The 14,717-nt window shown below is 41.5% G+C and overlaps 1 pseudogene; it reads left to right on the top strand.

The window, feature by feature from the left end:
- The first annotated feature begins 2,529 nt into the window (after positions 1-2,529).
- LOC147982645 (cysteine-rich receptor-like protein kinase 29) lies at positions 2,530-3,800 on the top strand (annotated as a pseudogene).
- The last annotated feature ends 10,917 nt before the right edge of the window (positions 3,801-14,717 follow it).

Here is a 14,717-nt window from a genome sequence, read left to right on the forward strand (position 1 = left end):
AGAGGCCAAATGCGTTGTCAGTGTCACATGCGCGTCCACCATAATGCACAATACTCATCAGTGGGTAGTAGTCGTTTAGTGTAGCATCGCTAAGACGCCACAAACTAATCCTCCCCTAACTGGTTGTCGACGCAATGTCTAGGTATTCATTTACAAGGAAAATTTATTCAGATGCAACGTACATGGACCACTAGTTATAGAGACGTCAATTCCTGTATCTATGTGTTCATAATATCATCCTTTTTCAGCAGTTAGGACAATTCGAAATGACAAAATTATCTTAGGCAACATATCTTGGATAAATGGAGCTTTATTAAACATTTCAGGATATACTCTACGGCATGTCAGAGGAACAGAGTAATGCCAGCTACTACCTTCGTCTGGTTTCCTGAATTGTTTGTCGTAGAAATTGATAAAAATAGATGTTTTAAAATTAAAAATACGTCCAGATACATCCAAGGGCGGAGCCAGGATTTAGACATGAGAGGGGCGAGAAAGATAACAATCGTTTGAGAGACACAACACAAGAATATAGTCCTTAAAATAGAATTGATATAATTGTGTTGCAACATATGTCTGATAATATATTAAAAGCTACATTTCTACCAGTTGCATATCAACAGGATTGGGGTTGGAATTATCATATATCTACAACCGGTTGTTTCTCAGGTGGATTTGTATTTTCGGTAACTTTTTAGTTAGAAGCAATGGCCTTAAAAAACAAATATGTTAGGCTGGAGAAAAAATGAATATGTTTTTGTTGTATCATTTCTCTTCATCCTTCAGTGACTGAGACATAATGTTTGAAACGTTAAACGAGGAGTAAATTTAGAATCATAGATTGTAATTTTACCGCCACTGTCTTCAACGGAATTGTATTAATTCACAAAAGATTATTATTTACTAGTGACGTACCTAGATTCTTTGTAAAAATAAGTAGCAACAACACCACCCAAGTCAACCTGAATGGATGGGATCCGTTCGGGACTTGGTGTGAGAGAGAAAGAAACATTGGGGAAGAGATGGATTTGACAAGAGGGTACCCCCTTTCCCAGTACGACAATGTTCGGTTAAACCTCTCTTGAGAGGTTTGAAGGGAATTGAGGAGGGGGATTTAATCCTCCACAATTCACTTTAATCCCTATCAAACCTCTTGGAACCAAACAGGTCAGGCCCTGTTCGTTTAATCCCCTTGCCACAGGGATTGGAGGGGATTGGGGGTTTGAGGTGGATTTTGACTTGCAAGGGATTTAATCCCCTCCAATCCCTTTCAAACCTCTCCAAACCCTGTCTAACGGAACAAGACCTCAAATTAAAGGATTTTAGCCACCACCTACTTACATCGTAATTGATCTGTTGCCATACTTTATTTTGCACTTTGATTTTTTACCCTCTGTCTGGTGGGTCCCATGTAAAATGACTGGAATATCCCTGCCCTATAGATTGATGATCCTGCACGCAATCTCACCGGCAACAACGCCAGGAGACGGTGGTCGGTGGCGGCCCCAGCAGGCCGGCACCCGCCATCCCCGGCCAAGCCCCGCTCTGCCCCTCCCTCCCTTGATCTACTCCATGGCCACCGGCCGGCCCACAACCACGAGTCATGACCACGCACGTGCTGGGCGGACACCAGAACGCGCACCGGCAGACCTCCATTGCCTCGTCGCCGACAAGGTAATGATGGAGAGAGCCGTTGTTGCCGCCGTATGCACGTTGCTGCTCCTCTGCTTCTTCTCCATGGGCCGAAGCGCCGCTCCCCTCTCAACTCCAGCGAGCACAAGCAGCAGCACGCGGCGCTGGCTAGCATGCATGTACGCGCTGTACGTACACAAGCTAGCCAAGGTAAGCTAACAGGCTGCTTGATGGATTCTTTGGAAGACAAGCACGTACACAGCTTAATTGATTCCGGCGAGTTACACGACACGCCGGCAACACACGCGGAAACATATCGAATCCATGGACACATACACGCGGGAGCGGACAGACCAGAGGAGAGTGGCGCCCCACATCACCGGCGGCATCTGGTACTCCGGCAGCGCAGCCGCGGACAGACTGGAGCATAGCGCCGCAAGGAGGGAGGGGAGGCGACGGCGACAGGGCAGGAGGGGCGGCGGCGGTGAACGAGTTCATCCCCCCGTCCGATTCTCTGATTTCAATGGGTGAATCGGCTGGATGTACCGGTCAAACTAGTACGAAGGGTATTTTGGTCCACTGTTTTACGTATATATTATGTCAATCTTTTGCAACCATTGTTTTTGTGTGAACAAGCGGTAAAAGATCAAAGTGCAAAATAAAAGTGGCAGTAGATCATTTACAATGTAAGGAGTGGCAAATTATCAAAGTATAAAGTAAAGTGGTAAAATTAATATGTAGGGTTGTTTGATCCGTAGTTGTTTGGTACGCAACTCCTAGTTTGGATCCATGCTTAGTCTCTCATGGTTCATGATGTGATGAATTGCATTACGTTTACTACGTAAGTATGTCGAATTAAGCACACTCTGTACTCTACTTAGGATGGACGAGGCAATCATGGAACGCGACGTATTGGAGCCTATATTTGACGGAAGCATCAAACCAACAGATCTCAACTTATCATCACCGGAAATTTCTCACAAGAGCAATTAGTTGGTACGGGCGGATTTGGAAAAGTTTACAAGGTAAACTTCACTTTTTAGGGATTTATTTTGTGTAAACAACCCAAATATCTAGCGTGCTTGATCGAACTTTTTATTTGTTTGGATATAAGCACAAAATAAAACTACTACTACTGGAAAAAAAAAAGTTCCATTGGTAGATGCAGAATTTTTTCAATATTACCGCTGTGTCTATGTTGCCAAAACAAATTGTTGCATTGCATCTTCAGATAATTTCTAATGTCATCCAAGTTTAAACAGGGTGTCCTTCGAAATGGACAAGTTGCTGTGAAGAGGATAAAGAACAACCATACAATAGATGAGAATGTATTTCGTCGCGAGGTTAACAGCTTACTGAATGTCAGCCATAAGAATATAGTTCGGTTTCTTGGCTTCTGTTCTCACACAGAACATAAAGTATTCGAAAATGAAGGATCGAGAGATTACATTTACGCCGAGAATAGAGAAAGAATAATCTGTTTTGAGTACATCAACAACGGAAGTCTTGAAAAATATATTACAGGTACACTCTATATATGAAACTTTTCTCTCTCTTTTAAACTTCTACTCTTCAATAACAGGGCCACAGATTATAAGGGACTGACAAACAATTATACTATCATTTTTTATGTCTAACAGTGCACAAATAAATGTTGAAAGACCTCATGCTCTTCTTCCTTTTTGTTCTGCATATGAATTAAGAGGGCTTCAATGGGACACTCGCTATTTCATAATAAAGGGAATATGCGACGGTCTGCAGTATCTTCATGTGGAAAAACAAATTATTCATATGGATCTGAAGCCGGCAAACATACTAATAGATCATAATATGGTAGCCAAAATAACTGATTTTGGCTTATCAAGAATGGAGGAAAATGCACAAACCAAAAGTACAACCCGTGTTTCATCACCGTAAGCAATTTCCAAAACAACAAAGCTTCTTTTACCTTCGTTACAATTCATTTTCTATGTTCTATAATTAATACATTCTCATGCAGAGGATACACCGCTCCAGAATACATAGACAAAGGCAAAATGTCAGTCAAGCATGATGTGTATAGCTTGGGAATCATAATAATCGAACTGGTGACAGGACATAGGAGTACTCCCGATAGTAATAATGTAAGAGTTTTTCATATTGTAGGTGGCCTGTTTTTACAGATTTAGCAAAATTATTTCTGTTGCATACTGTTAGAAGGTTTGGTATGCCTATGGCTCGATGCAAAGATTAAACATACTCTTTCGATTAAGAAGGCTAATACAGTCGCATGTTTATGGATATTTAGCTTCATGACAATCCACAAAATTCCGCACGTGACACAACAAGCACCAGTTTTGTGCTGCTAATTTTTCTTCCTCATGCTTCCTGTAAAGTGGGTATTCCCAGAGCTTAGACAAGGTACCCCCAGTCTGAAACCTTGTAACTTTATTCATCTTGTGACATGTCTAATCTGTGCCCAATTACAGATCCAATGTCGACTAACTTGGTCAACAACCGAATATACTCTTTCAAGTGTTTAAAATCCATTAATTTAATCAAAGGGGAAATAAGCTAAGTAGTGATTAAGCACCCCATAAGTGTTTTAGCGGAATAGGAATTTGCATCTCTAATGCGCTTCTGCTTAATTTGCATTACACGCATCGGATGGATATTGAATTTTTCATGGTGCCACGGTTTAAAAGAGATCTAAAAACATGATGTGTACATACCTGTTGGCATAATGATGTCTTGATTCCAGAACCGTGCCGACATGGTTTGTCTACCCTATGCTTATACAAATCATGGGAACTGGATATTTTGTCACTATATCAGCTTCCCGCACCGGCCGCAGGTTCGCCCGATGCGGCTCCTGTCCGCCAGATCCAGCGGCCTGGTTTTCGGCGTCGCCGGAGCTGGAGGGCCCCTGCTCGCCGTTGACCTCAGCTGCCCCCTCCACCGGCAGCAGCTGACGGGTGGCCCCTTCTTCTAGTTTAACAGACAAGTTAACGGTGACAAGTTTTTTTGCCACATCAGCACTTACAGTGGGTCCCATCCGTCAGAAATGATGTCAACATGTGTTTAGTGACAGATCAATGTCTTTTGAAAACTGTCACCCCAATGGTGTTGGTTTTTTGAAAAAAAAAATCCGAATGGTGGTGGTTTTGTGAATTAGGGTCCCCAATTGTGATGGTTTTTTGCAATTTACTCAAAGAAGGCCTATAAGTTTTCTAAAAAAATCAAATAATGTAAAGTTTGACCAAGTTTTCAGAAGAAGAAAAAACCATCAACAACTATATCACACTAAAATATATGTCATGATGTATTGTACATATTAATGTTTTCTTTCTAAAATCAAAGTACTTTGTGTGGACATGCATTGTATCTGAATGTGTCAAAGACAGCGAACTTAGTGATTCCATGGCTGAACAAGAGGGCAAAGAGCTGCCGATTGTTATTGACAAGGTTAGTTAACTATTTTTCTTGAGGAGAAATTCATGATTATTTACTGGGTTTTATATAAAAACCGAGAAAGTCCACCTTTGCTTTTCCCATGTTTTTTTATTTTGAAATGAATAATCCATCATTCGTAAAAAAAATTGGTAAATTGTCCATCATTCGTCAAAAAAATTGGTGAAACATGATTAATTTTAGTTCAAATGAAAACTGAGAGCAAAAAAAGGAGAAGCAATATGGAAACAACTCTACATATCCATCCCTAATACGTCAACCACTCCCACCCCTAAGAGGATACTACTCTTGCAATCAACGCTTTGCAACCAGCTCCCAAAGGTATTTGCAACACAACACAGGTGGATAAAGGCACATCGTTTACTGACCATACAGAACACGCAAACTTTTACTAGAAAAACTAAATGTTCAATATTCTTGTCATGATGACAAAACCGACACTTTGTACTATTTTTTGCATAAAGATAACTAAGTTAGTGCTTTAATTTTATTACAAACATAGGTGCTTCTCGGATGTTACATCCTACCAGGTGCTGCGGATTTCATTGAATAAACGGCATATGGTTGCCAACATGCTATTTTCACTATAATTTCACTTTGAACTTGTAGAATTGCAACATTACGTAAATTCTTATAATTACTTCATGCATGTTTCTAATTAGCTATATAGAAAATCCTAAATTTCAAAAGGCAATGTTTTTCTTGTTGATACCATCATCAAACTAACAACACTTGTATCTTTCTTTAGCTCTAGTGATCTACTTCAAAGCCCATAAAAAAAACTAGCCTGCATGGCATCACAGTCTGTTTTCTAACTCAGACTAATGTGTTCTTTTTAATAGCTATTGCATGATTTAGAACTATATTTTGAGTACACATGGCCTAATATTGCAATAGTAACTTTTCAATATAGTACTGACATAGATTTAGTTTTGTGGATTTTGAGTACACATGGCCTAACATTGCGCGCACACACCATTGAAAAGAAAACATCATCAAGGTAGCACGTTGCCATCATTTTTTCTCAAGCAAACAACTTCGACTCCACCACAAACAACCATCGAGAAAGCCCACACGGAAAGGTCACGCGAAGTCATGAAGATCAAAGCCAAGCAATCGGCCACACGCAATGGAGGCAATGCAGCAATGAATGGTACTATTCATACGTTGTTGTGTTGATAGTATCATTCATTGTGAAGATAGTAAGATTTACGTTGTTGTGTTGTGACCCACTTGTGATTTCTGATTAAACTTTAATTTCATACTACTAACATGAAGGAAATATGCCCTAGAGGCAATAATAAAGTTATTATTTATTTCCTTATAATCATGATAAATGTTTATTATTCATGCTAGAATTGTATTAACCGGAAACATAATACACGTGTGAATACATAGACAAACAAAGTGTCACTAGTATGCCTCTACTTGACTAGCTCGTTAATCAAAGATGGTTATGTTTCCTAACCATGAACAATTAGTTGTTATTTGATTAACGAGATCACATCATTAAGAGAATGATCTGATTGACATGACCCATTCCATTAGCTTAGCACCCGATCGTTTAGTATGTTGCTATTGCTTTCTTCATGACTTATACATGTTCCTATGACTATGAGATTATGCAACTCCCGTTTGCCGGAGGAACACTTTGTGTGCTACCAAACGTCACAACGTAACTGGGTGATTATAAAGGAGCTCTACAGGTGTCTCCAAAGGTAAATGTTGGGTTGGCGTATTTCGAGATTAGGATTTGTCACTCCGATTGTCGGAGAGGTATCTCTGGGCCCTCTCGGTAATGCACATCACTTAAAGCCTTGCAAGCATTGCAACTAATAAGTTAGTTGCGGGATGATGTATTACAGAACGAGTAAAGAGACTTACCGGCAACGAGATTGAACTAGGTATTGGAATACCGACGATCGAATCTCGGGCAAGTAACATGCCGATGACAAAGGGAACGACGTATGTTGTTATGCGGTCTGACCGATAAAGATCTTCGTAGAATATGTAGGAGCCAATATGGGCATCCAGGTCCCGCTATTGGTTATTGACCAGAGACGTGTCTCGGTCATGTCTACATTGTTCTCGAACCCGTAGGGTCCGCACGCTTAAGGTTACGATGACAGTTGTATTATGAGTTTATGCATTTTGATGTACCGAAGGTTGTTCGGAGTCCCGGATGTGATCACGGACATGACGAGGAGTCTCGAAATGGTCGAGACATAAAGATTGATATATTGGAAGCCTATGTTTGGATATCGGAAGTGTTCCGGGTGAAATCGGGATTTTACCGGAGTACCGGGAGGTTACCGGAACCCCCCGGGAGCTATATGGGCCATGATGGGCCTTAGTGGAAAAGAGAAGAGGCAGCCCCTCATGGGCCGCGCGCCCCTCCCCTCCCTTGGTCCGAATAGGACAAGGAGAGGGGACCGGCCCCTCTCTCTCTTTTCCCCCTCCGCGAATCCTATTCCAACTAGGATTGGGGGGGATCCTACTCCCAGAGGGAGTAGGACTCTCCTGGCGCGCCCTCCTTGGCCGGCCAGCCTCCCCCCTTTAGTCCTTTATATACGGAGACAGGGGCACCCCAGAGACACACAAGTTGATCCACGTGATCTATTCCTTAGCCGTGTGCGGCGCCCCCTGCCACCATAGTTCTCGATAATATTGTAGCGGTGCTTAGGCGAAGCCCTGCAGTAGTAGTGCATCAAGATCATCACCACGCCGTCGTGCTGACGGAACTCTTCCCCGACACTTTGCTGGATCGGAGTCCGGAGATCGTCATCGAGCTGAACGTGTGCTAAAACTCGGAGGTGCCGTAGTTTCGGTGCTTGATCGGTCGAGCCGTGAAGATGTACGACTACATCAACCAAACGCTTCCGTTGTCGATCTACTAGGTATGTAGATCACTCCCCCCCCCCCCCCCCCCCCCCCGCTCGTTGCTATGCGTCACATGATCTTGCGTGTGCGTAGGAAATTTTTTAAAATTACTACGTTACCCAACATAACGTCTCTCTCTCCCCCCTCCCTCCCTTAAATAAGGGGGAGGCCTAAGTAGTAAATGATCACGGAATCCATCTCTCTGTGATGATTGATGCGCCACAAACCCACTTGTGCAACTTTATTTATTCTGCATGGAAGTCGTGTTTGTTTCTCATTGCATGGAGAAATGAATTGACGAAGATTTTTTTCTCATTGCATGGAAGTCGTGTTTGTTTTGCAAATAAACTCACTACATTGCATGGAAGTTGGATCCCGCTGAGCTCTACATGCCCCACTTGCCAAACAAGGAAATGAAGTTCATAGTAAACGTAGTCAACACTACAGATTTCTACGTTGCTTTCAATGTATATATCATCCGCAGGAATGCAGCGCGGGACAAAAGACCTGCAGTTGGAGCATCGAAAGGAATCCTGGCACCACGATCCACTAAAAGACAAATACTACATTGGATAATTGATGAGACGGAGGAGGCCGTAGAAGATTTCTTTGTGTGGAGCCGTGTTGTGACTGAGGGTGTCGATAGCAGAGACATCACTGGTTACATGGTTGAGGAAGAGAGTAAGAAACTGCTCTTTATTGTTAATAATAAGGTGAGTTCCTAATTACGCGGTCAATTTAAATCAGTAAAAGCGATGATTTACGTTGTTGTTGTGTTGTTTCTTGGCATGGCAGGAAAGCCCGGCATGTAGGTCAAAGGAGCTGATCCAGTTTGAGCCGCCAGAGCTGAGCCTCCCCTTGATGATGATGCCAAACAAGCCGTTGCTGTTTTCAGTTAATATAGTCAACAGTACAGACTACTATGTTGGTTTTGATAGACAAAACCTGCAAACAAATGTGGCCTGGTACTTCATAAAACCTGCGGGTGGAATTATGCCACCACGGTCCACTCAGAGAATCGTTGTAACAAGGGTACCGAAGAAAAAGGAGGAGCTGCTTAGTGAGTGCCAAGACGATAGGTTCCTTCTATGGAGCTGCTTAGTGAGTGAAGGTGCCAAAGCGAGCGACCTGTTAAATTCGTGAACTTTTTATTAAATTCATAAACTTTGTTTTCAAATTCATGATTTTTTTTTCATATCCAGGAACTCTTTTCAACTTTTACAAAAGTTTTATAAAATCCTGTAATTTTTTCAAATTCATAAACATCCTTTTTCAAATTGATAAAAAAAATTCAAATTGGTGAATGCTTGGCCGGCCCAACAGGCACCTAACGGAAGCGATGTTGTCGCCCTATTGGGCAAGACCTAGGCGTATTTTTTTTCTATCATAATTTTTCGTTTTGTCCTGTCCCATTAATTTTTTTCCTTTTTGAAATTTATTATTCATTTTAAACTTGTTTTAAAATTTGAAATATTTTTGCAACACCAAAACAGATTATTGTTTTCTAATATCTTTTTATAAATTCTAAAAGTGTTCCCATTTTTCAAATTTTCTCATAAATTTAATAAATGTTTGTGTTTTGAAAATGTTGATAAGTTTTAAAAAAAAGTATGTGGTTCGCAATTTGTGTATAACAGAAATATTTGGGAACTTATTAATAATTTTGGAAAAAGTGTTCATGTTTACAAATTTTTCATACACAATTTGAATTTCCAAAATTGTCGACAAATTTGAAGAAATAATTCAGATATAGGAAAATGTTCATGTTGATTGATAATGACAGAAATGGCAAATACAAAAGCCTTACCCTAGCAGCCTATCTGTGCCAGCACCTTTGAACATGATGTGTTTCTTGACATGCATGAAATAATACCAAATTTTGACAGCATGTCGGCATGCTCATACAAGGCCTCCATGCTCATGTCCACCGTCGCTTTCGCCCTCTCTCCTAGAGGGTGTCGCCGCTGAAGGGGACACCGCGTTGCATGTGGTGGCCACCAATGGAGATGGCGCCATATACGTGCGATGTAGAATTTATTTCCTAAATTCAAAATTCTCAAAAACAGTTTAGAATTTAAAAAAATCAAATTATAGAAAATGTTCAAAATTCAAAATTTTGCTGCTATTTTAAAAAAAAGAAACATGAAAATAGTTTCCCATTTTTTTGGAAAATTTATTGTTTTAAAAAATTGTTCGAGATTTCTAAAAGGCAAATGACAATTTAAAAAATGCTCCAAATTCGAAAATATTCTTGTTTCAAAAGATACACATTTTTGAAAAATGTTATGAATTTTCAACGTATGTTTCCGTTCTAAAAAATGTTCACAAATTCAAATAATGTTCATGTTTTTATAAAAAATGTTGGTTTTTTTCAAAAAAGTGTTTGTGAAATTTAAAAAATGTTCCTGTTTAAGAAAAAATTCACATTTTTCTAAAATTGTACATAATTTTCAAAAAATTGTCCAGGATTTAAAAAATGTTCATGTTTCGTACAATATTTAGAAACTTCATACCTTTAAATCTCCTCAATTGAAAGGAAAAGTAGATTGAATAATTCGTGGACCTTCTCTAGTGTACGATGACGTAACAAAACTCTTAAATACCCTCGATCAATGAATGGAAAAAAATAGTGGATTGATTACTTCACACCCGGCGAAACCGAGAAGTAAAATGTTCCTTTTTCACGTGCACACAGGTTTTTTCTTGCACATATAATTCTCATTAACTTTAAATGCATACTAATTTTTCTCCCGTTACAACGCATATGGGCATATGTGCTAGTAAAGAAATAAACTGAAGGAACAAAAATTGTGTGCATTGGGGCATCGACTCCTTTGGCAGCGGCGGCCATGGGCACGTACATGGGCATTGCCAGCCAGGGTTTCAATCGCATGGCTTGTCCGAGGTCGCCGATTTGGACTAGGATCCTTCGGCTAGGCTCCCGCAAAACTTCCACCATGAACTTGGACTGATCGGCGGGTGTGGCATGGTTTGCGGCCAAATCCACTATGTGCGAGGGTCCGGCCATGGGTCATGCGCAATTGGCCAGACTGCACAGTGATGCTTAGGATTGGCGTGGTGGCAGTCAGTGGTGAGGCTCTCCGTCGTCGGTGTTGGTCCATGATGACCACTCCGTCATGCGGCGACAACCTCGCCATAGATTGCCTTGGCCACCGAAAGATCTTTGCGAGGGTTACTCTCTCTAGATCCGGTGGTTGCCTTCGACGGGGAGATGCATTCTATTGACGATGACTTGACACAGAGTGTATAGCTGTGCAGCAGCGGTGGTCGGTTTCTAGTCCAGAGCATGCCGCTGCTAGGAACGCAGGAAAGTGGTGGCGATAACACACGATTGACTCCGATGGTGGTGCTCCTCGAGTACCCAGTCTCAAGCTATGGGGGTGAAAACCTAGGTCTGAGCCGAGTTGGTTGTACCTTGCAATGCGATGTTTTTGTGTCATTACCTTGTTGAAGGAATTGCTCGAATATGTGCGAGCTAGTTCTTCATGGTGAAAACCTAGACTCTGGCTTCTAGTGGTCAGATCTGTTGAAGAATCCCGTTGTCCTTGTGATGTCTTCAGATGGTTGATGCGGATTTGATTGCTTCAGTTTTTATTTTATTTTTCCATGCTTAGGCATAGCTTTGGCTTATATGACTGTGCTATCTGCCGACAGGTTTTGTGTGTGTGTGTGCACGCGCGTGTGTGTAGGTATTGATGTTGGGTGTGTGCATCCTGACAATGCATAGGGCGGATGTGCTCCTTTTAGTTGTATCTGCTTCATGCTTCATTTTAAGTAATAAAGTCCACCCTTTGTTGAAAAGAAGAAAATATGCGGGGCACATCCTAACCAAACGATATATGGGAATTTTCTAGATAAATTTTCACGGCGACATGGCTAATGTAACTATTTACAGTACATACTAAGATTGTATCGACCAATATTTTGGGTATCCACGACGTGCTAGTTCTTTTAATCTTGGCATAAGGGCTCTTCTGAAAACATCTGTTTGGACATAGAAGTAGTAAATGTTCAGTAATACTTATCTAAAATTTTCTATGTTACATACAAATATAATTCTTCAGTCTGCAGTTAGATTTAAGATTAAAAGCTGAATCATTTTTGTGATATCATCCTTGGTGTGTGGCAAATGAACTGTGCTAAATATCAAGTCCTAGTTTAAATCGTCATACCATCTTCCTGTGGCGTGGCTAATTATCCATAATAAGTTTCATAATGGTTTGATTATATATTTTTGCTAGAATTAAGGAGGCAAAAAAAGAAAAATAATAAGTGGTGATTACTTTTGGTGTTCGGCAGCCATGACAGAAATGCTACTGGAATGGAACATTGGCCTTACAGCACAAAAGGACCGGAATGGGAGCACCCCCCTTCACTTTGCAACATCAATTCTACATGCAAGAGGTGTATACTTCTGGATCTTCCGTCATTGGTATACATGGTTTCATGGTTTTTGGCATTCAAGCATGCCATTCTATCCTGTGCTGCAAGTCATCTTCCATCCTTGGTTCCCATGGAATCATAGTACTTGGCATTCAGGCATGCCGTTTGATCCAGTGCTGCAAGCTAACCCAACTCCAATGTATCAGTCAGATGGTCAGGGACTATTCCCTATACACATTGTTGCTTCCATAGGTGTGAACAAAGCCATTGTCAAATTTGTAGACAAGTGCCCCAACATTGCTGGTGTGCGCAATATGAAGGGAAGAACTTTCCTTCATGTCGCTGTTGAAAAGAAGAAATGGAACATAGTCGCACTTGCTTGCCAAACTCAGTCGTTATCATGGATTTTGAACATGCAAGACAATGAAGGAAACACTGCGCTACACCTAAGTGTAATGCTTGGGCATCAGGACATCTTCTGTTTGCTCCTGGAGAATCCGGAAGTGCGGTTAAATCTAACAAATAAAAAGGGGGAAACTCCTCTAGATTTATCGCAGAGTAAGATTCGCGCTGGATGTTTTTGTGCATGGGTAATGTACTTTCTTTCCTTTCATTTCAGGCTTAATTTGCTCCCACAAAGGCAAATGTAGTAGCAATAGTTCATATGGCTGACATGAATTTCTTATTTGCTCTTGCAGAACCCCAGATTTGTGATGAATGCTGCTTTAATATATTGTCGCGCTAAACATGGCAATTCTGACGTGACATGCTGATTGGACCCGTTGACTAGTCAAAACTGGTCACTCCAGGTCAAAACCGGTCAACAGGGAGGGGAGGGTTGAATCCTGACCGGTTTTGAGACTTGGGGTTTGTAATTTAGACGGTATTAAAGTTCAAGGTTGTAAAATAGACTAGGGCAAGAGTTCAGGGTTGAAATATGCACTTCTCTCTTAAAAAAAGTACCCATGGCTCACTATCAGGCACCTGAACTTTATGGATTTTTTTTCAAAACTATGTTATTTTTTGTAGCAATTTCGGAAACTATAGGACGTAATGCAAAAAAACCAAAACTAGTAGCCCGTCGGCCATTCTTTGGTCGAAGTACTACTTTTCGGCCACAGTTAGGCCGAAGTAGTACTTTTCGGCCATCCCCTGGCCGAAAAGGCACTTTTTGGTCAACTCTAAGCCGAAATAGACTTTTTGGTCTAGTCTAGGCCGAAAAGTCACTTTTTGGTCAACCCTAGGCCGAAGTTGCATGGCTCATGCTGAAATGTATTTTGTCACCACCCGTTTCCCGCCCACCCCTTCCCGCCATATGTTTCCGCCACCCGTTTCTCGCCAACCCCTCCCCGCCAATCCCTTCCCGCCTTATTTTCCCGCCAATCTGTTCCCGCCTTATTTTCCCGCCAATCCCTTCCCGCCTTATTTTCCCGCCAATCCCTTCCTGCCTTATTTGCCCGCCAATCCCTTCCCGCCAACCCTTTCCCGCCATACCGCAGTTATTCTTTCCCGCCATTTTCTCCTCTGTATCTATAAAACTCGCTTCAGGCGGAGGTGGATAAGCATTCTAGTGTAGTGTAGTCGAGATGTCCCATTATCCATTCGATCGTAGTTTTCACCCTGAGATGAGCAGCACTCTGCTGAGTCTAGCTACCGATTTCAGGATGGACAATAGGATAGTACCATGGGACGAACTCACCGGTAGTGACACCATAATGAATGAGTTGGCTCACCAATTATGTAGGTCTGGGTGGCCTGAAAGGACCTATGAGGAGGTACGTCAAGAACTTCTTAGGTTGCATGAAAGGTGGAAGAAGGTGGTGGAGCCGAAGAGTGAAACTTTCAGAAGGACTGCAGAAAAGCATCCATCTTTATGGACTGAGGAGAGCGAGGACAACGATGATATCTTCATGCCGCCGCTTCCGGGTTCTGCATCATCGAAGGGCAAGAGTTCTGCATCGTCCAAAGGAAAGAGTTCTGCATCCGCGAAGGGCAAGAGTTCTGTATCGACCAAGGGCAAGAGTTCTGCATCGACGAAGGGCAAGAGGAGCGCATCGTCGAAGGGCAAGAGGGCTGCATCAACGGAGGATGACGATGATGACTTCATGTAGTATGTAAGATGTATTCCAGTTGTACCGTTTTATTCAGATGTATTTGCATTATTAGTTTGTATTGTATTATTGTAGGGCATTATGTTCTATCTGAATTTCATTTTGTAGTATGTACGATGTATTGCACAAGTTCAGCCGCACTGTTTAATTCAGATGTACTTGTATCTTAATTATCGGTTGTAGTCTATTTGGAAATGTAACTGAAATAAGAATGCGAATTAATAGTAATATGTCTCTCGC

The sequence above is a fragment of the Triticum urartu genome, chromosome 3A (assembly GCF_056163025.1).
Source record: "Triticum urartu cultivar PI428250 chromosome 3A, HENAU_Tu73, whole genome shotgun sequence".
In the NCBI taxonomy this organism is placed as follows: Eukaryota; Viridiplantae; Streptophyta; class Magnoliopsida; order Poales; family Poaceae; genus Triticum; species Triticum urartu.